Source organism: Coenobita brevimanus, chromosome 40 (genome assembly GCF_032717465.1).
Source record: "Coenobita brevimanus isolate Jiangsu-jjx chromosome 40, ASM3271746v2, whole genome shotgun sequence".
NCBI classification, from domain to species: Eukaryota; Metazoa; Arthropoda; class Malacostraca; order Decapoda; family Coenobitidae; genus Coenobita; species Coenobita brevimanus.
This window is the reverse complement of record NC_136993.1, coordinates 42,453,660-42,480,640: the sequence shown is the minus strand read 5'-3', so window position 1 is coordinate 42,480,640 and position 26,981 is coordinate 42,453,660. Positions and strand designations below refer to the sequence as shown.

At 41.3% G+C, this 26,981-nt stretch overlaps 1 non-coding gene across 1 annotated transcript; it reads right to left on the bottom strand.

Annotated features, from left to right (window-relative positions):
• Nucleotides 1–21,165: 21,165 nt before the first annotated feature.
• LOC145397406 (5S ribosomal RNA) lies at nt 21,166–21,285 on the bottom strand. Its single transcript, XR_013896979.1, has one exon. It is a non-coding gene; the product is annotated as a 5S ribosomal RNA (ribosomal RNA).
• Between the last annotated feature and the right edge of the window lie 5,696 nt (nt 21,286–26,981).

Below are 26,981 nucleotides of genomic sequence, written 5' to 3'. Positions count from 1 at the left end.
ATATATATATATATATATATATATATATATATATATATATATATAATCTAATTTATTATTTCACATTATTTTAATACTGACATAGTTTCCATCAGTAAAACAAAACAGGGCTGTTTTAATACTGACATACCCTAGTTTCCATTAGTAAAATATAAGATGGCTGTTTTAATAATAACATAGTTTCCATCAGTAAAACACAACAGGGCCGTTAAGGTGTGGTGTGTATAATTAATCGCTAAGGACGAGGTGTTGAGACATTTCCTAGGACGGCTAGATGTGCTGCTCTAAGACGTGTGGCAATGTGTGATGTGACTGATTGCAGTGTGAGGTTTGTGATGTGGCGCTGTGTGGTGCGGCAGTGTGTGTGTGTGTGTGTGTGTGTGTGCAGCCAATCATAATAGTCTATCAAATTTACAGTAAATATAGACTAATTCAGAGTTTAAAAATAATGTAACAAGATTTTCCATGTATTATGCCTTTATATATATATATATATATATATATATATATATATATATATATATATATATATATTGTTACATAGTCTATGATTTCATCATCCTTTGTGTAATTTTAATGCACAGTATGCTGCATGTTTGATCACGAGCGTGTTCTGCCTCAGTCCCCCCCTTCTACCGTTATAGTAGAGTAATTCGTTCTTTCTGTTGTTCAGAGCGGGATTGTCAACTCTTTGTCCCCATGGCTTCATTTGCACGTCCTTCTTACAAGTTGTATCAAGCTCTGCTGGCCCCTATATAATGAGCTCAGTCTCTGCATTAATGGCCACTTAGATCTACTCCTCATTTTGTTCACATCTCTGTCCTCCCCTGTACCGTTATTATTGTTGTGAGTGCTCCGGAAGTCTCCAACCATCTAGCAGCTGTGTAATTTGAGTATAACTGTTGTTACATTTTTTCCTTGTACTGTATAGCATAAGGTGTTGATTTGTAGGCCTAGTGAGTTTTTTTTGTAATTTATGTAGGATTCATTTTGTTAGCCAGTTTTAATATTATTTTGTATCTGTAATAATTTATTTTGCATTAACTGAGCATTACCCAGTGTATTTTCATTTTATCAGGGCTGACTTAGGTAAATTTACTCTTGCTAATTTCATGTTAATAGAGGCTATTGCAGTTAACCATATATTTAACCTGTTTTTTGCCATTACATTATCCTTATGAGTCCTGAATGTTTTGTTGTTAGTTTGAGCATTAAACTTTAACTTGTAATTTTACCTAACTCTTTTGTTTTGAACCTGGAACTTTACGGGACAGGAGTGATTTTTAGTATTCTCACTTAAAGTGTACATTATCTTTCTCTGTTCCGTAACATAAATTTGGTGACCTCATATCAGGATATTCAGGATATTATTATAGGGATATTGCTTGATATTTTGTAACTGTTACTTATTCATGATGTCTAGTATTACTACACTTGATGAAGCCAAAGATTTTTTGTCAAATGTGCAAACAGTGTGTGATGTAGAGAACAGAACAAAGAATGAACTTAAACTTGTTGCTCAACAATTGGGAATTGCTGTTCACACTCATCATTCTAAAGATCAAATTGTTGACATGATTAATGAAAGCTTGTTTAATGTAACTCCTCCAAATGAGCAAACGCAGATTGAATTAGCTAAGTTACAGCTAGCCCTGCAGGAGGCTCGTGTGAAGGAAGCTGAATTTCAAGCACGTGCTAAGGAGGCTGAGTCTCAGGCTAAGGAGGCTTGTGTTAAGGAGGCTGAGTTTCACGCAGAAGTTGAACTTGCTAGGATTCAGGCAGACCATGAGTATCGCATGAAACAAGGTGGAACTGGATCATCTAGCTCTGATGATTTTGATGTGGCTAAAAATGTTAAACTTGTCCCTCCTTTTAATAAATCTGATTTAACAAAGTATTTTCAGTTGTTTGAGATGGTAGCTACAGGTTTTAATTGGCCCAAAAAGTATTGGCCAGTACTCCTTCAAACTGTTCTCACCGGTAAAGCTCAAGTAACATATGCATCTTTGCCTCAGGATCAATCTGATAATTATGATGTAGTTAAGAGCTTGATTCTTAAGGCCTATGAGCTTGTTCCTGAAGCTTATAGAGTAAAATTTAGGACAACTTACAAGCAAGATAAGCAATCCCATGTTGAGTATGCAAAAATCAAAGAAGATCTGTTAGAGCAGTGGTTAAATTCTAAGAATGTGGATTCTGATTTTGGTAAATTTAAGCAGATGATTTTGCTGGAGGACTTCAAAAGGTGTATAAATAAAGATGTAAGCCTATATCTTGATGAGAAAAGAATAGATAATTTGTCTGATGCTGCAGTTTTAGCTGATGAATATGTTCTCACTCACAAAAGATATTCTAGAGAAAAAGGGAAAGCTGAGAGTAAGTACGTTGCCTCTACTCAGAGTACAGGTAACAGGAAAGAGAATAAAGATGATGTTTCTCAGGAAGTAAATACCAGCTTCACCTCTAGATTTCAGAAAAGTAAATGTACTTATTGTAGTAAGCTTGGTCATACTACGGAGAAATGTTTCAGGAGACAGCGTGATGTGAACAAAAAGGAGTCTTTAAATATTCAGTCAATTGGTCTAGTGTCCACTCTTGAGAGTTCCCAGAATTCTTTAACTGAGTTAACTGAACCTGCTTTGAGGGGTAACTTAAATTCTCATGATGGAGCTCCTCTTTTGAGCAGTAACTTGGGTGACACTTTCAAGAGTTCATGTGCTAATTTCCTGTCTGATGGTTTTGTCAGTCCTCTGGACAGTAATGACAGGAAATCAGTTAAAATATATCGTGATACAGGTGCTTGCCAATCCCTTATGCTGACCAGTGTTCTAGGCTCTAATGTTAATTCCTCTGATGAAACTGTAATCTTACAAGGTGTAGGGAATAATTACTTCTCTGTCCCTCTATGCAGAGTGAATTTAGAGTCTGGTTTTGTTAATGGTTCCGTTATGGTTGGGTTGGTTGAGACACTCCCAATGTCAGGTGTAACTTTCTTACTTGGAAATGATATTGGTGGAAGTCAAGTGTGTCCAGCTCCTCAGTTGTCTAGTGAGCCAGTGGCTGCGACCCAGGATTGTGATGTCCCTGATGTGTACCCTGCATGTGCTGTCACTAGGGCTAAGTCTAAAGTTACTGGTGATTTAGAGGATAATGATGATGATGATGTTATCCTAGCTGACACTTTTCTTGCTAATTTGGACCATTCACCAGATGAGGCAGTACCCCGTAGTGTTGATAATTTGTCTCGTCAAGAGTTGGGTGAGTTGCAGGTTGCTGACCCTGAGTTGAAAGGTCTAGCTAACTCTGTTTACAGTGAAGAAGAGTCAGCCGGTGCTTCTACTTGTTATTATGTAAAGTCAGGAGTACTTATGAGGAAGTGAAGACCCCCAACAGCATCAGCCGACTGTGAATGGGAGGTTGTACATCAAGTTGTCATCCCTCGTGTGTGTAGGCAGGATATCATTAGAGTGGCTCATGATTCCAGTTTGGCAGGACACCTTGGAGTGAGGAAGACTGTGGCATGCATTTTGAAACACTTCTACTGGCCAGGTATCTTCAGGGATGTTTCCTGGTATTGTAAGTCTTGTCACACCTGTCAAGTTGTGGGGAAGTGTAATCAGACCGAAAAGGTTGCACCTCTAATTCCCATTCCTCCTTTTGAGGCGCCTTTCACCCGTGTGTTGGTGGATATTGTGGGCCCTCTTCCTAAGACTTCTTCAGGATTTTCTTATGTGTTGACCCTGATTAATATGGCTACTCATTATCCTGAAGCCATTCCACTTAGAAATATCTCAGCAAAGAACGTGGTTAAGGAAATGCTAGGGTTCTTCACAAAGTTTGGTCTGCCCAAGGAGGTACAGTCAGACCGGGGAAGTAATTTCATGTCAAATGTTTTCAAGCAGTCTCTGAAAGAGTTGGGCATCACCCAGATCACGTCTTCAGCTTACCATCCCCAGACCCAAGGAGCGTTGGAGAGATATCATCAAACACTCAAATCGATGCTCAAGAAATACTGTTTGGAACATCAGAAAGACTGGGATAAAGGTCTTCCATTCGTTGTGTTTGCCGCAAGAGAATCTCCAAATGAATCGCTGGGCTTCTCACCTTTTGAACTACTGTTTGGCCATGAAGTAAGAGGACCCCTTAAGCTACTCAAGGAATGGTGGCTGTCGGAGGAAGATGACGTCAACCTGCTGGAGTATGTGATGAAGTTCAAAGAACGGCTGTCCACTGCTTTACAGCTGGCGAGAGAGAATTTAGGAGCTGCTCAGGAGAAAATGAAGACTTGGTATGATAAGAAGTCCAGGTTACGCCACTTTCAGCCAGGAGATCAGGTTTTGATTCTGCTCCCGGTTCATGGGCAGCCTCTTCAAGCCAAGTTTAGTGGTCCTTATTTCCTGGAGAAGAAACTCAGTGATGTCAACTATGTCATTGCCACACCAGATCGTAGAAAAAACAAGCAACTATGTCACATCAACATGCTAAAGTTATATCACAGGCGGGACGAAAATAATCCAGTCTGCACTGTAGCTGTTCCACCCGAGTCTGCAAGTGAAGCTCTCCAATGCAGTATGAGCCTGAGTGATAGTTTGGGGAAGAATCCTGATATCATGAATGATCTCCAGACTAAGCTTTCTCATCTACCTCCCGAGGAAAGGCAGGAGTTTTCGGCATTACTGCAGGAGTACCCGCAAGTGTTCCGTGCCACTCCAGGAAGAACCACTGTGTTGATGCATGATGTCGATGTTGGAGACGCAAAGCCAATTAAATTGCCTCCTTACCGTGTGAACCCAGTGAAAGCTCCAGAAGGAGCTTGGCTACCTGTTGGACCACAAGATGATTGAGCCCTGTCAGAGCGAGTGGAGTTCTCCTGTCACTCTAGTCCCTAAGCCAGGTGGGTCACAGCGGCTTTGCATCGACTACAGACGTGTTAATCAGATCACCAAAACAGACACTTACCCTCTCCCTTGCGTGGAAGATTGCATAGACAAGATCGGAATGGCTAGGTACATAAGTAAGTTTGATTTGTTAAAGGGATACTGGCAAGTACCTATGACTGAACATGCTAGGGAGATCTCATGTTTTGTAACACTAGGAAAGACTTTTGCATGTTCTGTAATGCCATATGGTATGAAGAATGCACCAGCCACATTTCAGAAGCTCATGAATATTGTAACCGAGGGTTTGGCAGGGTGTGTTGTTTATATTGATAATGTATTAATCTTCAGTGACAACTGGAAAGATCACCTATGCCATGTCAGTAAATTTCTTGAGTGTTTGGTTCATGCTAATCTTGTAGCTAATTTATCAAAGTGTGAGTTTGGTCAAGCTAAAGTTCAGTACCTTGGGTATGTAATTGGTGATGGACATGTTGCACCACCGGGAGCTAAGGTTCAGGTTATAAGTGATCTTCCCAGACCTAAAAGTAGGAAAGAGCTACAAAGATTTTTGGGAATGGTAGGTTATTACAGGAGATTAATTTGTTCTTAACTTTTCTATTCTTGTATCACCTCTTACAGACCTACTGAAAAAGGGAGTTAAATTTGTCTGGACCGATAACTGTGAATCCTCTTTCAACAAACTTAAAGCTATTCTATTAAGTCAGCCAGTGCTCGCTACTCCAAATTTTGCTAAGCCTTTTAAGATGGCTGTTGATGCAAGTGATACAGGAGCTGGGGCTGTTTTGCTGCAAGAGGATGATCAGGGTATTGAACACCCTGTATCTTATTACAGTAAGAAGTTCACTCCACCTCAAAAGAACTACTCAACTATTGAGAAAGAGCTTTTGGCCTTGATTTTGGGTTTACAGCATTTTTCATTTTTTGTTCTGGTTTTGACCCCATAGTCATTTATACCGATCATAACCCACTGAAATTCCTTAGTAAGTTTAAAGATAAAAATCAGAGATTGACAAGATGGAGTCTACTTCTTCAGGAGTATTCATTAGACATACAACATGTCAAGGGGAAAGAAAATGTTATTGCAGATTGCTTATCTAGACTTTAGACAGATAGTTTTAGAGTAATAAGAAATTTCCTTTGTAAATTTCTTTTTTCTTTGTGGGGAAGTGTTACATAGTCTATGATTTCATCATCCTTTGTGTAATTTTAACGCACAGTATGCTGCATGTTTGATCACGAGCGTGTTCTGCCTCAGTCCCCCCCTTCTACCGTTATAGTAGAGTAATTCGTTCTTTCTGTTGTTCAGAGCGGGATTGTCAACTCTTTGTCCCCATGGCTTCATTTGCGCGTCCTTCTTACAAGTTGTATCAAGCTCTGCTGGCCCCTATATAATGAGCTCAGTCTCTGCATTAATGGCCACTTAGATCTACTCCTCATTTTGTTCACATCTCTGTCCTCCCCTGTACCGTTATTATTATTGTGAGTGCTCCGGAAGTCTCCAACCATCTAGCATCTGTGTAATTTGAGTATAACTGTTGTTACATTTTTTCCTTGTACTGTATAGCATAAGGTGTTGATTTGTAAGCCTAGTGAGTTTTTTTTGTAATTTATGTAGGATTCATTTTGTCAGCCAGTTTTAATATTATTTTGTATCTGTAATAATTTATCTTGCATTAACTGAGCATTACCCAGTGTATTTTCATTTTATCAGGGCTGACTTAGGTAAATTTTCTCTTGCTAATTTCATGTTAATAGAGGCTATTGCAGTTAACCATATATTTAACCTGTTTTTTGCCATTACATTATCCTTATGAGTCCTGAATGTTTTGTTGTTAGTTTGAGCATTAAACTTTAACTTGTAATTTTACCTAACTCTTTTGTTTTGAACCTGGAACTTTACGGGACAGGAGTGATTTTTAGTATTCTCACTTAAAGTGTACATTATCTTTCTCTGTTCCGTAACAATATATATATCATTAGCCGTTGAGGTCCACTGCAGGACCGGCCTGTCCCTACCGAAGTAGGGACGATACAGCCAATGTATCTCTACGCAGTGGCTTAGGCTGTCTGGTAGAGACTTTATGTAGGGTGACAAGTGCTTGTAAGTGTAATTGTAGTGTTGTAGTGGCTTTGGATATGTGTGTGTAGTCTGTGAACCAAGTGTAATCGGCCCGCCTTAAGCCGATTAGGTGCAAGCATACTAGTATGCGACATTAGTTCAACCACAGCACCCCTTGTGTCCACCAAAATAGTAAGTGGCTTGGTGAACGCTTCCCAAAATTTTTACAACTCTGGCGGCAGGCGAACCCGCGCTCACCAGCGTGTGAGACACACACTCCATCATTGTACCACAGAGGCTCATATATATATATATATATATATATATATATATATATATATATATAAAATGTGTGTGTGTGTGTTGTAGCAGACAATTGTATATACGATCCTCAGAAAAAATTGTACATGTGCAGACGTCAGAATAAGTTCGTCTCCTTAACCATGGACTAATGTGTTTGTAACACTGCACGGTGGAGAACTATCCCCTTCTTCTCCCTTCCTCACAGTCCCATACTCTCACCCAAACTCCTCACTTTTCTCTCCCATCCTATAACCCCAGCCGGTACCCTCCATACTCTCGCTCACAGCCAGCTGGGGGTTACTGTACTTCTAGCACCTCTCTAACTACCTGTAGTCCCAACAACTAATAATGATATAGTACAATATATATCATAAACCAGGCTAGGAAAAGGTTTACTACACCATGAGAGAGAAAATAAATCTGTCGTAATTAAATATTGCGGTAGTAGACGCCTCTCTCTCTCTCTCTCTCTCTCTCACACACACACACACACACACACACACACACACACACACACACACACACACACGCGCGCGCGTATACTGGTATTCTATGACCATTGACCATTGGGATATCGCACCTTATCAGTTACGGTGACGTTATTAATTTCTGTTGGTTAGGACAAGGGTGTGGGTGTGGGTGGAGCTGTTGCACAAAACCCCAGAGTGGGTCCTTATCTGTTCCTCACACTTGCTGCCATAATTATATGCCTCATATCAGCACCTGCCAGGGTCACGCACACACACCCTCCCGCTCGCTGCTCTAGTTTTCCCTACACCGACCGTGTGCGGTGTTGCCAATGTAGCTCTATTACCGCTAGATCTAGAGCCAATTACTTCGAACTAGCAGAAAATATGTCATCTGGTGACATGAATGCTACTTTCGCGGGAATTAAGCCTTCTTAGTGTATATTGTACGGGGTGCACCCAAGTGTCTATAGAGATTCTAGCATTATATTCCATATAGCAATAACCTAGTGATTTTGAAGACTAATATAGCGGACAATTGTGTGTATGTATTGGTAACGCTGACTTGTTCAACAGCTGATGCCATCCCACAAGTCCGAATCTCTATATCCATGTCACTCCTCCCACCTCTGTCAGAGTAACCCGTAACTCCCCAGTGTATAAGATAAGGTACGCGAAACGACACCGTGGGATAAGAAACATGCCAGTCTCCTGATCTGCAAAACTGCTGCGAACACTGGGATATTGAAATAGATCTCTGGCGCCAGAATCTGTTATTGCAATAGCCTATACACACTGTGTGTATATATATATATATATATATATATATATATATATATATATATATATATATATATATATATATATATATACAGTATATCTATCTATCTATCTATCTGTATATATATACAGTATATCTATCTATCTATCTATCTATATATATATATATATATATATATATATATACTGATTTATTTACCACTGAAACTCGGAAGGTTCATACCGAAGCATTGTCAAGGGAGTAGAATTCTCTCTCTCTCTCTCTCATAAAGATAACGAATCCACCCGGACTGAGTATCCCTAGCGTGGTTATTATGGCTCAGGCTCGACAACATAACAAAGTTGCTCTCCGGGGGCAAATAGTTGGACTGAACCGTTTGGGACTGAAGCGTTTGGGACTAAAGCGATTGGGAAACGAGACGTGTGGGAAATGGCTGTCGAAAGGAATATTTAAGATGCTCCAGTATTAGTTGTTCGGACTAGACGTTGTTAGAGAGGTGCCAGAAGTACAGTAACCCCTAGCTGGCTGTGAGCGAGAGTATGGAGGGTATCGGTTGGGGTTATGGGGTGGGAGAGAAAAGTGAGGAGTTTGGATGGGAGTATGGGACTATGAGGAATGGAGAAGGTGATAGCTCTCCACCGTGCAGTGTTACAAACACCTTAGTCCACGGAGAAGGAGACGAACTTAATTCCGACGTCTGTACATATATGACTCGGAGAACATATGGTTTGGTGAAGACAGACAGGCGTTAAGTTACATAAATTACATGCCAGTTATTTCATTCATTGATTTATTCATTAAGACAGTAATCAGAAAAAATGGAGGTAAAAAGAGGAAGGATAGGAAGTGGATTAACGAAGTTGGGGAGAAAGCACGTGGGAGGTAAGATAACCCACGTCACTGACAAGAAACAATTGCACACATCCCACCGCCTTGGATGGTTACCTCACGCCATCAGATACCCGTCACGTCATAATCATTTCATCACCTTAAAGGACACCTCTAACATCATCATCAACGACAGAAGATAGATAGATAGATAGACAAGGAGGTTAGCATATGAACGTGTGTATTTAAAAAAAATAGTTCCCACACATGTATACATCCGCTCATGCCAATCGAAGTGCTTACAGAGGTCAAGTGTTCAGCCAGGCAACTCAGATCAAGGTGTGTAGTTAGCGTCCCGTAATCAAACTAAGCGCGGTGTTTAATCTTTAGGAGAGGTTATGGCACCTGACGAGATCTATTAATTATACCTGTTGCTCTCCATAAATTTAACTGAGTCAAACCTGGAGCAATGACCTTTGGGGAGGTAAGGCCAGGTAGATGTAGGGAAGGGATGGTGCAAAGAGAGAGAGAGAGAGAGAGAGAGAAACAAGAGGGAGAGAAAAGGAAGGAAGAAGGAAGAGAAATATTAAAATATTAGAGAAAGCAGGTGAGAGGAGAAGAGAAGGATGAAGGAAACGTATTCGTGAGAAAGAGTGGGTATCAACTTTGCCATCTCACACTCTTAAGGTAAATTCTTGCTTCAGCTGTGGATAAATAAAAATTATTTCCAAATCAGCTTATTACGTTAGCCAGGGGAGATTAAGAGATATATCTGATGAGGCATCAAATGTTTCACCGTACATTGCAACACGGACGGCAGGCAACAAATTATCCACTACGATAACCAGCCTTTACCCAATCAATTTTCTGGCTATGTTAATTGACGAAACCGATATCTAGATATATTTCATGAGACCCAGGTATGATTAGTTTATCTTTGCTACTTAGTTCCATTTATTGCAACGTAAGGCGATGTTAGTTGCCGATAGTGATTTTTTTTATTGCTTCTAATGAGAGTTAAATGTGTGTGGGATTTTTCTCACGATAAGTTATTTGCTGTTTTTGAGTCTTTATATTTGAAAATTAACGTTCAGCCAAATTTTTTATTGCTTTCTATAATCAATAAGCTACATATGCGTGGTATCTCATCACGATAAGTTAACTGCTCCATGAATTTGCGTGTTGGACAAATTAACGTTCATCCTGCGTTTACTGATAAGGTAATTACTGTCAGTGAATATACGTGCTTGAAAAATCAACGTTCAGCCAAAATTTATTAATACTGATTTTGAGTTTGATATGAAATGGAAGACTCCGAGTTTGAAATGAAAAACTGTATAGCGCAGAGTTTTGGCTGTCTGATATAAGCAAGTCTGAGGCGGATGGAAGCTCACTTGTCAGCCAGAACGATATCCACTTTGCTCATCCACACAGGTGAGGGTTGAATGTATCCTTGCTTTTATCGGTCTGTTTTCACCTGATGGAACAGCTGCCCCAGCAAACATAAAATGCATTGGCCATTATTGTTCCTATGCTGGCAGTCCGACCTTTAATATATTGGACCAGTGATGTAAACTCTGGCTTCCGATGTTGGTCCGACTTATATCAACTATCCGTTTGCACCGCGGGATATATCTATACAATACAGGATTCGTAACAGGCCAATGATGGAAACCTTAATCGTGCCTTAATTGGACCAATTTACAAGCAAGTGTGTCTGGATAGCTTGAAATTAACAGATCTTCAAATTTACTTTTTCTTCCTTTGAGGGAATAACATTGTAAACTTTTAGCCTTTAAATCCGGATTCGAACCTCTGTCCTCCGAACGCCTACCATACAAGCTACACATCTAACAGTTGATTTAATGAGTGGAGTCTCTCTTACCCAAGTAACATACATCTATGAATACACACTATGTTACCAGCTCAGTATCTCCTGTCCCGAATTGCTGTTTAGTGATGTAATGTTTGAACTGAAACAAATTATACTTACTGCCTACTGTGGGGCTCGAACCTGTGCCTTCAACACATCAGATATGTGCATGTTACCACTGAGCCACGGACGACCTCCATTGTTAGTTGTGCAAATCTGACCATTTTATAGACCCAGCTGTATATATTTTGTATGTATACCAATGCCCCTTTAACATTAATATTATCAGTTATGATCTAGTATGCTGAAAACAAGTTCAGTTTCACAATAACATTATCAAAAATAAGACTTTTGTTTTATAACAAGACAGTTGCCAGTGGAAAACTCCCGTCTCTCTCAAAATTTCTGTATAACATAAAATATATTTAAGTTAACAAATATATGAAAATGATCTGTGATGGATGATGTGTAATTATATCACTCAGTTGTTAGCTGCTTGATTGGCGTGATCTGCAGTACATAGAACGGGCCAATTTTTTACCATTCTTGACCCAGTTTTCATAAAAAGTTATATTTTTATATCCGTCCAGTACTTGTTTTACATCAATAGGCCCTGTATATATATATATATATATATATATATATATATATATATATATATATATATATATATATATATATATATATATATATATATATATCTCCCATTGGAGCCCGGTGTCCGGAATATTGGACAGAACTGGGATGTGCCATGCCTCGCCCAGCACCCCTGGGATCCAATGGGTTAATGACTGGCAAACCTATCAGTCTCTTTAACCCATTGGAGCCCGGTGTCCGGAATATTGGACAGAACTGGGATTTCTTCAAGTCTTTATAAAGTAGGGAACTCCCGGGTAGGGACCTATGAGCTTCGCGAAAATGAGCCGACAGGCGTAGGGCGTTACACTTAGTACCCACCCAGTGCCATGCCTCGCCCAGCACCCCTGGGATCCAATGGGTTTTATATATATATATATATAATCTCATCAGCCATTTGAGTGTCCACTGCAGGACCGGCCTATCCCGACCGAAGAGGGTACGATACAGCCAGTGTTTCTCTACCAAGTGGCTTAGGCTGTCTAGTAGAGGCTGTATGTAGGGTGAGAAGTGCTTATAAGTCTAATTGAGGCGCCCCCTGCTGAAGTGATACAAGTGACACAAACAAAAAGTCGAGAAAACGGCGTTTCAAAATTGGCAGGCTGGCTCACTCCCGCTTGCCCTTGCCTCACTTCACCTCTAGAGCGGAAGTGAAGCAAGGAGCAAATCGGTGGCGCTAACCTGATTTTCAACTCTCATACGCTATTTTCTTGGGTTATTATTAATCTACTGATAATACATGACCCATTGAAGCACATGGTGCTTTTGTACCTTATATTTTAGGTACCTCGATACGATCTCACTCAACATACGAAGATTTGTCGGAGTTGCATGGAAAAAAAATGGCATCTTTTACCTATTAATAATCCTGTTGTTTTAAACTGTCTGAATAAGTGGCTGATGAAGACTGAAGGCCTACCCAAGCCATTGTGAGACAATGACCCTGATAATAATATTACTGAATGTAATTGTGCTTTGTCTTATTACAGTACTATCTCGTCACTTAATAATATGTTCTTGATGTCGGTACTTAATAATTTCCTCTTCATAATACAGTGAATATTATTTTCTTGTAAATTAAAAAGAAATAGATAATGTAAAACTCGTAAGGACTTTTCAAAATAATACTTTTCTTTAATGCAGCCACGTACACACAACTTGCATTTTACAAAAAAAAAAAAAAAAAAAAATGACGTTTCATAATATTATTCTTATTATTTTTTCTTAACACTAACTTAACACTAAGGCTTTCTCTTGGGTACTTCACGTAATCATAGCCATAGAACCCCATTTGGCACAAGGGGTCAACGCTGAATAATAGTTTCTTGTTAAAAAAAAAAAAAAAACAGTAGGTAATGTAACACTCGTAAGGACTCCTCAAAATAACATTTTTCTTTTATGTAGACACGTACACACAACTTGATTGTTACAAAAAAGTTAATGACTTTCCTTTCATAATATATTTTTTTTTCTTAACACTAGTTTAACACAACGAACCGTACAGGTCAGAAAACCACACACAAAAAAGAAGAGAAAAAAAAAAAAGGTAAACCAGTTGATACAAGGCGGGAGCTATGACTGACGGCCCTGCTGCACTCCAGTTGGCTGGCGGGCACAGTTGGCTGGCGGGCACCATGATGTTAGTGTGCTGATTGGTTGGGCACCTCTCCCGGTCTCTTGCCTTACTACAGAACGGAAAGTAAAGTCGTGCAGCATTTCCTCCAAAAATTCGTGGTTTTGTGTAGGATTATGGACCTTATGACCACACCACTTCCCTGAATCACTTTGGGAAACTTACCTCACATAGAGCTATTATCGTACTACTCAATGCACGTGAAAACTAAATTTCGACCGAGGTTTCACTTGCATCACTTCAGCAGGGGGCGCCTCAATTGTAGTACTGGAGTGGCTTTGGATGTGTGTGTAGTCTGTGAACTAAGTAAAATCGGCCTGCGCATGCGCAAGCCGACTGGGTGCAAGCATACTTTACAGTATGCGACACAGGTTCAACCACAGCATCCCTTATGTCCGCCAATGCAGTACGTGGCCTGAAGAACGCTCCTAAGTTTATTACCCTGGCGGGGCGCAAACCCTTGTTCTTCAGTGTACGAAAACACACACTTTACCACTGTATCACAAAGGCTCCAAATATATATATATATATATATATATATATTCTGGGCCTATTGATGTAAAGCATGTAATGGACATATATATATATATATATATATATATATATATATATATATATATATATATATATATATATATATATATATATCGTTTTCGTTTTCGTTTTTGAAGGCTCCAACACGCTTGCTTGCATCGACCTTGATCACCTAATGGCGGCTATCCATGATGCACGGTCTATTGCAGCCTCCCTGTTCAGTTCCTTAACCCTGAGGGCACACTTAATGACCTCATGCCATGTCTTTCTCGGTCTACCCCTCATAACCCCACTCCCAATATTAACACTTCTCACCTTCTTCACCCAATTATCATCTCCCATCCTCTCCACATGCCCAAACCATCTCAATATATCTCTCCTCATCACAACACCAATACACTCCAGTCCCATCCTACCTCTCAACTCTTCCATTGTAAACCCTGCCCCCCCAGACCTTGCACGCAGGGACGCACTGCACATCCACCTTATCATTGTCGTTTCTGTACGACTGAGCCTGCGAATATCCTCCTCCTTTACTACCCAGGTCTCACTACCATAGAGTATTACACTCCTAACACATGCTGCATACAAAGACCCCTTAGCATGTAGGGAGAGTCCTCTCAATGTCAGGAGAGGCAACAGCTCCCTGAACTTCTTCCAACCACTTCTTACCTTAGCCACAGAGTTAGCTCAAGCCCCACCTCCAGCACACAACATGTCTCCCAAATAACAAAACTCTTTCACACACTCAAGAGACTCACCAGCAAGATCAATCCTTTCACTCCTGGCAATCTCCACCTGCTCTCCCCGACACACCATACACATAAAATCAGCATTATCTCGCAGTCTACCTCTGATACCACTACATCTCTTGTGCACCCATTTATCACAAACACTGCACAAGGTGAAATTACTTCCCACACCCTTGTGGCAAAATGCACATGGCCACTCTCCCTGATCTTTGACAGTAACGTCACCAACTCTAGCTATCACTTTTGTTTTAAGTGCAATTACCATTAAGCCCTTGCGCCTCATACCATCTCTCCACTTCCTAAATCTTTCCTCCACCTCCCTTTCGTTCTCTGCAATCAACACCAAATCATCAGCATACAATATCTCCCACGGGAGTCCGTTTCTGAAATCATGTGAAAGGGCTTCAAGTACCATGATAAATAACATGGGACTCAAACCTGACCCCTGATGCACACCAACATTCACGGAAAACTCATCACTCAAATTTTCATTCACTCTTACCTGACTGAGAGCACCTACATACATAGCCATAACCACCCTAACCAGCCACTCCTCCAAACCAAGCTTCCTCATTGCCCACTTCACCACCTCTCTAAGGACTCTGTCAAAGGCCTTTTCCAAAACAACAAACACAAAATACAGATCCCTTTTCTTCCCAATATATTTTTCCTGAAGGTGTCGAACAATGAATATGGCATCAGTGGTCCCACTGTCTGGCATTAACCCAAATTGCATCTCATCAATATTCACTCTTTCTCTAATCATACCTTCTAGAACTCTCTCCATTACCTTCATTATCTGATCTAAAAGCTTTATACCTCTATAATTTCCTCTTTCCAGGGCATCACCCTTCCCTTTATACACATTTACAATTACACTCTTCAGCCAGTCATCTGGGGCAACACACTCATATATAATCATATTTATCAGGTCAGTGATTAACCTCACCCCTATATCTCCTAAGGCCTTCAACATTTCGGCAGTCAACCCAGACACACCTGCTGCCTTCCCCACTTGCATCCTGCCTATTGCCTCACTCACAGTAGCAGTGTCAAAGGCCAAGGGCCAAACACTGGATCTGCTGGCTCCAAACCTTCCCTGTCCCAGTCAAACTCGTCATTCATTCAACAACCGGCTATAATGTTCTCTCCATGCATCTTTAACATCCCCACCGTTCACCACTACCCTACCTTCGTCATTCTTCACACACTGCTCACCTCTATCCCGATTATCCCTCTTCATCTGATTTGCCACCTTAAATATATTTTTTCTTTCCCCATGATTTAGGTTATCAAGTAAAAGTCTCTGTGACTCAGACTTCACCCTGTATACCTTTCTTCTTGCCGTACACTTGGCAGCCAAGTATTCCTCCCTGTTACCACCGTTCTTCCATTCCCGGAAAAGCCTTCTTTTCTCCTTAACTGCAGTTTCTACATCCTCATCCCACCACCAAGTTACTTTATGTCTTGGTGGGCCTCTTGTCCAACCGCATATTACATCAGTAACTATCAAGTATTGTTCTTGAGGGCTTTGTACTCTTCATTAACACTCTGTCTACTGCTCCCTGTTCAGCCACCACTCTCCTCATCTCGCTATAGAAGGCATCTCTTACTACTTGGTTTTCCGGTTTCCATATTTTCCTTCTAGGTACACCCTCTCAAAAATTTTTCGGCTCCCCTTGCTCTGATACCCTTCGCAACGATCATTGTTACAGATGGCGGGAATACGTGGTATGGTTGGTACCCTCGTACTCCTCTCTCCCGCTCCCACTGGATATCATCATTAGCAGACAAACTAACACACACCAGCAACACAGGGCCAGGGATACCAACTACCACAGTAATTCAGGAGTTGTTTCAGAATGCCTCGTGTGGTGTTGCATAATGTATTGTGCCATAAGGGTGCCAACTATTTTTTTTATAGCCTGTACATAAGTCCTCTTTTCCATCACTTGTTCTTTAAGCACCACGTCACAAATCAATAGTTTGTGTTGCTGCACACACTCCTTACCTCCTATAACTTTAACATCCCTCATTAACCTCCTATCAGCCCTCCTAACCAGAAAATAATCTATCTTACTGCTGTTTCCCCCAGACTCATACATAATTAACCTACTCTCTCTTTTCCTAAAATGTGTTGCACACAATTATGTCTGTTGCCTCCCCAAACTCGAGTACCCTTTCCCCTTCTGCATTCCTTATACCATATGCACATCCTCCATGTACTCCTTCACAACCTTGAGCTGTTCCACCTACATGACCATTTAAGTCCCCTCCCAAAACCACTACTGTCAGGAATCCGTCCAATGTATGGTTGCCATTTCAGCCCGGTGTCAGGAAAACCTAAGATTACTAATACCAAGTCGGATCACTTCTAAAACTACTCCAAGCTGGCGCAGGGGGCGGGGCATCGAAGTGACCTCGACTGGTACAAAACCCCAGTTTAGTTGACTCATGACCATGGTTGTGAATGGATGCTTGCTCCACTCACCAGATCAAGACATTTTCAAACTGGAGAAGTGAGGGAAGGGACTGAAGTGTGTGAGGAAAGTGTGGGGGTGTGAGGGAGGATATGAGGGTGTGAAGGAAGGAGTGGGGTGCAAGGGAGGAAATGAGGGTGTGAAGGAAGGTGTGGGGGTGTGATGGAAGATGTGGAGTGTGAGGGAAGGTGTGGGGCTGTGATGGAAGATGTAGGGGTATGAGGGAACCTACTGCTGTTTTACAGGGTTTAACAAGTCCGCACTTCTTCCCATTCTTCGTTTTCCCCTATTATAAATGTTTAATATGAGTCTGTCCTTTTATACTTCCTGTTACTTAAGCCGACTGACGTCACACACAAGCTACGGCTCCCTGCGCTCTGATGGAAAGTGATTCGACCTGGTATTAGTAGACTTAGGGGAAAACATTGTTATTCATATGTTGGCCCAAAAGAAGTTTTACATCAATTGGCCTGATACAAACAGAATATTACGGCCATGAATCGGTCCAGGGCATGGTTGCCGATTTCCCTTAGTTTCGTTACATGCAAGTGTTGGCCCGTCATTTTAATGTTTGCTGGGGGTCAAGAGTTTATTTATTTTTTTTTTTTTTTATTTTTTTTTTTGGGGGGGTGGACTGCTCTGGGTTGTCTTACATTTTTTTAGACCTTCTGTGATCGAAGTTAAGGATTTCAGTATGGTAAATAGTGTGATTTTCGATCTCTTATAGTCTAAACATAAGGACTTGAAGGAGTCCTTTTTTTTTTTTTTTTTTAGAATTAAATGTTGTATCTTCAGCGGGTCACTTGGAGGAAGAATAGCCAAATGGAAGACGACATGGAGGTGATTTGTTTGTGGCCACCCCTCGCAAGATTATCTATCGCCAGATGCCTTGATTCTGTAAAGAGTGGTCACAAACAAATCGCCTCCTTGTCATCCTGTTCTCTGCCATTTGGCAATTCTCGCTCCAACTCACATCTCGCCCTCATATGTCTCTCCATTCTATCCTTCTTTCTCCTCCTTGGTCTTCCCCTCCTCCTCTCCCCGTCCATCTCACTCACATACTCTTTTAGTTTGTCTGAGTGTCCTTTCTCTCCACCTATTATGCCACCCTTAAATCATTTCAGAGTTGGTCAACAGCCAGCAGAGCAAGAAGGCAGTCCAAACCACCAACATGAAAGTCCTTCTCTGCCTGGCCATTTTGTTGGGAGTATCTCAGGCTGCGGTGAGTCTTACACACACACACACACGCATACAAATATAGGCATTACATCACTTGGGCTATCACAGGCATCACTCACTACAAACGCTCTTCCTCTTTCCCATTCGTGTTTCGCCAGCTTGAGGAAGGGTTCATTCTGGCTACCACTCCCCCTTCAAGGCAATAGTCAAGATCTCCAGTGAACCTTCTTATGATTTATTAACAGGTATAGTCAGTGGCACAGCCATGATTTGTCCAAGGGGGGGGGGGAGCACTTGTCCCCTGTGACGAGTAAAATCCTATGGCATTAGCCAGAGACCCAGAGTAAGGCCGCTTTCACACGAGGCCACCAGTGGCCACCACCAGTGGCCGCAGTTAGTTGCCTCCCATAGTTTTCAATGGAGCCTTTCATACGAGGCCACTGCAGTTGCTCGGCCGGCAACCAGCTCCCGGGGGTGGCTCACTCGCGCAACTAGTGTCCGCCACTGGCGGTTGTTGCCACTCGCTGTAAAGCATTTTTTCAAATCGGAGCTTTCATATGGCTGCACTAATTGCCAGCCCCTTCACACTGGGCCACCAGTTGTGGCCACCGGTGGCCTCGTGTGAAAGCGGCCTAAATACCAAGTGCATCTACGTGGCTAAGTGGGTAAAGGAGATAGTTTTTAACCTGTAAGGCCAAATATGACCTAAACAATAGTGTGTTTTACTCATTTCTCAGGAGATATGATTATAAAAGTCCAGAAAAGGGCCAAATATATCCAATAACCGTCAATGCATCCAACAAGGGTGACGGGACCCGGTGTAGCATAATAAAAAATCCTGACTCCTTGCGTTCATTGCGCATGCGCCGAGCATACGCCGCCAGCTGACGGATACGTGCCAGACGTACAACTCATTCACTCTCTAATGCTGGAGAGAGAAGAACTCGTAGATGGCTATTTCGTCTCTCGGTGAATTCCGACTAGGGAATTTCACCCACGATAACTTCGACTAGTTTATATTGCTAAGCCCCATCATTTTTATCATTTTAGAATCTTGACTCATGTTTAGTCTTTTTCTTTTCCCTGTCGTAATGTATGATAGACGTTATTGTACAGTCGTGGTCATAAACAATCACCTATCCTCCTGTACCCAGTGCTTCAGGCTGGCTCATTTTATGCTCGGCAAGTCATACTGGAGTAACAGGGGCTGAGAGGGAGGGACCATAGAGAGAGAAGGAAATGTGGGAGGGGGGACGAGTGATGGTTTTGAGATGGAGTGAGGGAGGGTAGGTAGGGGAAGGAGAATGAGATGCGAAGTGGTTGCCACATAATGTCTATATTCTTTCATTCAGGGTATCATATAAAGAAGTTAATATTCGGTAGATAAAGCTGCATTACACCTTGTATCGCGATGACAGATAACAAGCTTTAGATATGTGATTATAGCTGGCTCATGAGAGAAATATACTGACGTGACATTTTAACATAACTGCGGTGCCAGATCTTTGTGTTTATCCATATATTTTGACTTCGGACGCAGAATGGAATCTGGATGCCTTTGACTTCCGTAAAGTTTGTGTAATAAACTGCTCTACCCTTACATGTAATAAATTTTCGGAACTAAATATCATTCATATGCAACCTTTAACACGGCTGTGTCCACAGTGAATATGATTATTTCGGAATACACTCCCTCTATACAATCACCCTCATGTCAATTATTTTGTCATCTCTATATGAAAAGGTTATTTAAAATAATTTTGCATAAAAGGTAAATAAATTTAATGTCTATGGACGTATCTCCCATAATCTGTTTGAAGGAAAATTAAACAAAATCCTACCCAAACTCCCATAATATATCTATGTCAATGTTAACCGACATTGGTCAAGCCAAAGAAACTAGGAAAGCCTTAGTAAATAGTCCAGTGGCCTCTTGCCTCAATAACCTCTTGCAGTCTTCGCGTCACCGAGGAAACAATGTTGTTGATGGTTTGCTGGTTTCGTCTGAACAGCTCCCACTCGTCCTTGGTGTGCTGGAGGAGGCGGGCCCCTGTCCTCTCGTTCTCTGGCTTCCACGCGTTGATAATCTGGGCCCACACAATCTCGATGGCCCTACACTAACATTTGATCTGTCACGTCAGTATATTCCTCTCACGAGCCAGCCCTTGATATTACCCCCTATCAAAGACTTATCTGATGCCGCTATACAAGGTACAATATGGCTTTATGTACCGAATATTAACTCCTTTACAGTATATCCTGCCCTGAATTAAAGAAAATAGACAAATTACAGTATGTGGCCACCACTGCGTATATCATTTTGCCTCCCCTACCTATTTACCCTCCCTCCCCTCCCTCACTCCACCCCAGCACCATCACCCGTCCACCCACTCACCCTTCCTTCTCTCTCTGGCCCCTTCCTCTCAGTCCCTCTTACTCTAGTGTGACTTGCCGTGCATAAAAAAGCCAACCTGAGGCACGGGGTACCGGACGATAGGTGATTATTTATGACCACGACTGTAGGCTACGTGTAGAATTGTGCCAATTCAGCAGTTATCGGTGCCTCTAGCCCCATGCAGATAGTAATTTTTACGAAAAACAGGATATCGGAAAATGTTCATTTTCATTCATTCATTGCCAGACGCCATGTATCCCAGACGGGGTGGCCAATGGCTTAGAGTTAATTGTATTACAGGGAGGGGCACTAATCCTCCACCAACCCCACTTGACACGTAGGGATGCCAACATGCATCTGGTGTTCCCAGGCGGTCACCCATCCAAGTACTAATCAGACCCAACGTTGCTTAACTTCGCTGATCGGACGGGAAGCGGTGTACTCAACGTGGTATGGCCGTTGCTGGTAATGCCCAAATACAACCCTAATTCACTGTTCGTTCGTTCGTTTACAAATTTCCTGCACCTATAGTGCAGGGTGGGCCATACATTAGCCTGGTCAGTGGGGTATAGACTGATTAATAATAGCAGGGGGGGATGACAGAGCCTGGAGATTGCCCAGCACACACGCCCTGTCTCCTGGCTGGCTTTGTGGTGTGAGTAAATTCACTGTTGAAACATGGAACTGTACTAAATAATATTACTGATATTTCCATGTTATTTTCACGAATGGGTGGAAACAGTGATGGTTGCCCATGATCCTTGGCGCTTTTTTAGAATTTCGACCACAAGAGTCAAAGGGGGGGGGGGAAATGGCATCGTGCCTCCCCTCCCTTGCTGCGCCACTGGGTATACTGTAGTGATGTTTTTGTCATTACTAGCGGTTCTTTTTCAGTTCAGAGATAAATTGTATTTAATTATGTACTTGATGAATAGACTGAACTCAGACCAACTTCCCTAGTCTGACCTTGGAGATGCATTCTAGAGTTACTCATATTTGTTTATTTTTATTCATATATATATATATATATATATATATATATTACCTTTTTTTTTTATGTGTTCGACTCTGGGCATAGGCTTCACAGCCTGCTTTCAAGGCCCAGTAGTCCTCTACATGTCACCACTTCGGCGCTAACACCCACCGTCCATACTGAATACATGCTAGGGCTGTCCAATACAGGACTGGTGTATTGGTATTAGTGGGGGTATTTTTACGACATGTCGGCGGGTCTTCTGGTAGATCAGTAAAGTCTGATTTCTATGAAATTCAAATCCTTGAACTGTTCCCTGCCACACCGGGATTTGAACCTGGGTCCGTTAGGACTGCAGGCCACCTCTCTACCAATTGAGCCACCGCTGTCTAGTTACGAGTACGCACCTTGATGAATAATTTGAACTAAAAAATGAACGCCATAATATTACATTATATTTGCATTTTGGAGCTACTCATTTATGTATTTGTTTATTTTATTTTATTTACTTCGATAACGCATTGTTTTGTGTCGCAGAATCTAATGACAAAGGAAGAAGCGGATTTCGAGGAGGATGACGACACTCAGCTGGAGCTTGGAGAGAGGCAGGTCGCCAGCATAGACCCAATCCCCATACTCCCACAGCTTTGCCCCAGTCAGTAAGTGGCATTAAACTCTTGGTGGCACAGGAGGTTTCGTTGCACATGTTCTTAAGAGATTTATTTTGCATATTAAATATTACCATTGTCTTGGACGTTGTGACAAACTGTTAGTGATATTCGGATTCTAGTACATAAGTAGCCTACTAGATAAATGTGAGATCTTATGGGACTTTGCTAGTGAAGAACCCTGGGGCGTATTCTCATCGATTAATGAAGCTCCCTAACACCTCTTCCTTAGAGATTTACTTTTGGATAGGGCTGGTTAATATCCTTTGGTACGTTATTTATGCAGAGTATGGCGATACTGGAAGGATTTATACCACAGAAGAGAACGGTACGGCGAAATAAACGAAAAAATAAGTCGCTTAGGAAAAGTGTTGGGGAGCTTCCTTACCCGACGAGAATTTGACCCTTGTGTGTGAAATCTTATGCAGCTAAAGTGAAGCATCATACAGAGCTTCACTTGCACCTTTCATGTGATTATCCTTGGGGTGGGAATGAATGACAGGGGAAGGGAATGGAAGGGCAAGCAGGGAGGGTAAACGACGGGAGGGCAGAGGAGGGGAGGGCATGGCGGGGGAGGGCAGCGCTTCAGGAGACACTCCTACATCAAAAACTACATCATCAGGTTCAAGGACTCAGTAAGTACCCAATCCACTGCGCCGACGAGCATCTTTATACATTTTATTCTCATCATCTCACGATTTCTTTTAGCATATGGTGGACTTTTTGAAATGGGAGTTTAGATACAGCATTAATAAATTTCTTCAGCATGAGACGCCTTTCCTAAGATCAGTAAAATCATCAGTTAGCAGTAAGAATAAACTGATCAGCACATCATCCTCATTGAGGGGGTTCGCAATTTGTCTTTCAACTCAACTAGGAAGGTCTGATTGTGCTGGAGCCACTGGGCAGTGCTATCTTTGTGTCTGACCTATCCCCCTCATATTAAAAAGTCACTACTAAACTGTATGAAAGAATACTTTAACTATTCACGTAAGCAACCTAGTATTCCTCTCAACCCGGCAAATCGGAGTATGTTATAGCCAACAGCCAATGCTATCTTTATGCCCTATGCCCCCACTTCGAAATGCCATTACTAAGATGAATAAAAGAACTCATAACTATTCACATAAGTAATCCAACCTTTATCTCAACTCTGCAGGGGTACAGTGTGTGCCTGGCTACGGGGTGTATGCTATCCTCGATTCGTAGGGATTGATGAGAAATGCGTGAACTGCATAAACTTGTGTGGCACCTCTGGCTGTGACTGTCTCTACATCCAATTTCCTCCAATAGGTGAGCACTAACTCCTTAGCATCTCTCTCTCTCTCTCTCTCTCTCTCTCTCTCTCTCTCTCTCTCTCTCTCTCTCTCTCTCTCTCTCATGCTGTACATAGTTTTTATGTGAGAAGTGTACCTACATGTGTTTATATACTGTATGTATCTCTGCCTTAAGAGTACCATCCTCAGTCAGAAAGAAAATAGCCTACTTTTTCTTCCTACAGAATGTCCGCCAGGTCAACTGTGTCCTCTTATAGCTGGTAAGAAATAAGAAATAAGACCCTCCCCTGTCCTAATGTCCAAGTGCCGGTGACTTGTAAGCACAATAATCATCGTTTCTTCTTTACGTTGACAAAGAATTATTTTACACCAATGTGGCTGTGAATATAACAAGAAGACTTTATTTTTAATCATGCACAATGTTGTTGTTTTTCTGGCCCACGGCACATCTTAAATATTAACTTAGTTGACTGCGGGCTTAAACTGCTCTTCTTCAGTCCACCATCCTCCTCTTCAGAGGGTAGGGAAGAAGTTGAGGGACATTTGCATAACCAGGCCGTGTAGCGACATAGTTATTCTGGATCTGCCACATTAAACAACCACTAATGTCTGTCCTCAAAAACCTTTTCAATACTAGGGTACTCCCCTCAGCTGAATGTAAGGTTCTGGAAAAAAAAAATAATGTCATTGGGCAGAATGAGTTAATATTATAGTACTAACCAAATGTTAATCTTAATTGTCTTTGGTATTAAATTGGACTCCTTCTGGTTACAGAATGAGAGCTGTTGTCACTGAAGGCTTGGACACCACGTCAGTGGACATCGATACGAACCCAATCACTGAACATGGATAATGGATATGGACCTAATCACTGAACTCAAATACAGACTTCTGACCTCTTCACAGTTATACCACTCTTCCATAAATGCATAACTGGCGCTTCAGGAATTTATGTTAAAATTTTGAAAAAAGACATTTTTTGTAACAGGGTCATTGTTTAGCTTTCATTAGTTGGTTTAGCTTGTGTACATCCAGGTACCTATAAGTTTCTGTTGGCAATTTCTATAATGTTATAATAGCTATTATTTCCTAACAATATACCACATATTTAAAAATTCAACCATTATAAAAAGTCCATTCACAACAAGTCTGTCTCTCATGTTTTTGATAAGCTTTAATACTATCCAGAAAACCATTCAGAACATAAGCTAACTAATTTTCGGTGTAAGATTTTATAGAGCTTTAGCTTCAGTTATAAGTTTCAGCATTTGATGGTATGTCATTCAAACCAAACCATTACTAATGTTAAAAAAAGTACATGTAAAGAAAAAAAGGGGAAGGGGAAGAATGGCTTGCTTGAGAACAAAAGAACTAACAACAATCCTGTGTGGATGAAATTAGCGAGATGCAGAGGACATAAAGTACCCATGAATCACTAGTCAGTATATACACGTAAAAAAAAAAAAAAAAAAACTTCCAGTACAATTTTTTGTTTTTTTTTTGTTTGTTCTACAGCTTCAATTGGCTATGATGTGAAAGTAAAGCCATAATCATTTAAACCATCTGTAGAACAAGCTCAGTGCAGACCTTGTCGTACCATCACATGATAAAGCTTGCCTATTCTTCTACAGCGTCTACTTCACACTTGGAGAGTGTCCATTATTTTCTTCCCTAGCGCATCATAGAAAAAAAAGTGTGAATTAATAAGGTAAAAATATACGTGACTGCCACTTAAAAGTTAATTTACTCCACAGTAACTTGCCTTACATAATGTGGCTGTTTCTGACTTGTTTCTTCCCAATTTTCAAATGCATACATTATGGCTAGCAAGAAATCCTCACAGTTAAAATTTGTTGACAGGGTTGTCAAGGAATAACACTGAAAAATAAAAAGTTAGATTATATGTTCTTTATTTTCTTGGCAATACTAATATGAAATATGAATTACCTAATACATTCTACTCCTTCAAGCATCTTGCTTCTTCCCATATGACTGCTATGCTGTTGTTAGATTTTGTTTTTTTTAGAGCACAGGGTACTTGTAGAAAGTGACAGGAGCACAAAGTGTGTGGAAATGACTGGGTATTTATATGGATGGTTAAAGTTAAATATGGTGCAGGGAAACGAGGGGATTATGGTGTACTTGGCATGGAAGGCTGCTTTTTTCTTTCCATCCTTCCTCTTCTATCTTTCCTTCCTTCATTCTTTCCTCTTCCATCTGTCTACATGTGACTCTGCACTGAGTGACATGCAAAATGGTTTCCTGTACACCAGGAAACCATTAACTACACTGGGTGGTAACCACATAAGCAAATTTGGGAGCCTGGTGGTTTAGTGGACAATTAAGTCGCTCCAGTCAGATTAAGCTGGTGCAGGTTTATGTTCAAGGGATGATTGGAGTGTATTGCCCACGTAATGCCACTGAGGGATGAGTGAGACTAGCCATTCTCATTTTAAATGTCGGGGCCAACTTGCCCAGCCCTGGGCTACTACACTCGTCATGGGACAACAATAGTTTAGATGATGATAATGATGATGATGATGATGATATTAAATCAACTTCAGTCTGTCTAGTTGAGCAGAGGGATAAACCACAGAGAATCAATGGTCCATGAAGGGCTGGCCAGGGACCCAATGTTTCCATGCGCAGGGAAGAGTCTGGAGATTTGGTTCCCAGATGGACGCCACATACAGTACGCATGTGTCCCAACGCAGTTAACATGGGCACCACAGTAGTCTTAAAATCACCCTGTTATTTGGTTATATGGCTACCACCCCAGTGTTGTAAATGGCTTCCAGGGTTACAGGAAACCATTAGGTTTATCAAGCACTGTAAAGCCACCTGAAGGAAGACAGAAGAGTATCAATAAGTAACAAGAAGAATGGGAGAAGTGGGAAGAGATGGGGACACAGAAAAAAAAAAAAAAAACTCAAAGATGAAGCAAGAAGTAGGCAGCACTACATTAAGTGAAAACATGCTGGTCATCACCACCTCCCACCAAGAGTTATTCGTAACAATGAAGTGTAGATGCGTGAAAGAGCCATAAAGAAAGCAGTGAAGAGAGAACAACAGAGAAATATATTTGGGCTGCAATGACGAGAGAGAAAAAGCAAGTGATACAAATGAGGGATGCACAGTAACGCCATCCACTAATTAAAAAGACTATTTAGATTGTATAGCCACAGAGGTAGAACTGATAAAACTGGTGGTGGATGGATATGCGAGTGACGTAGACCTGGTGG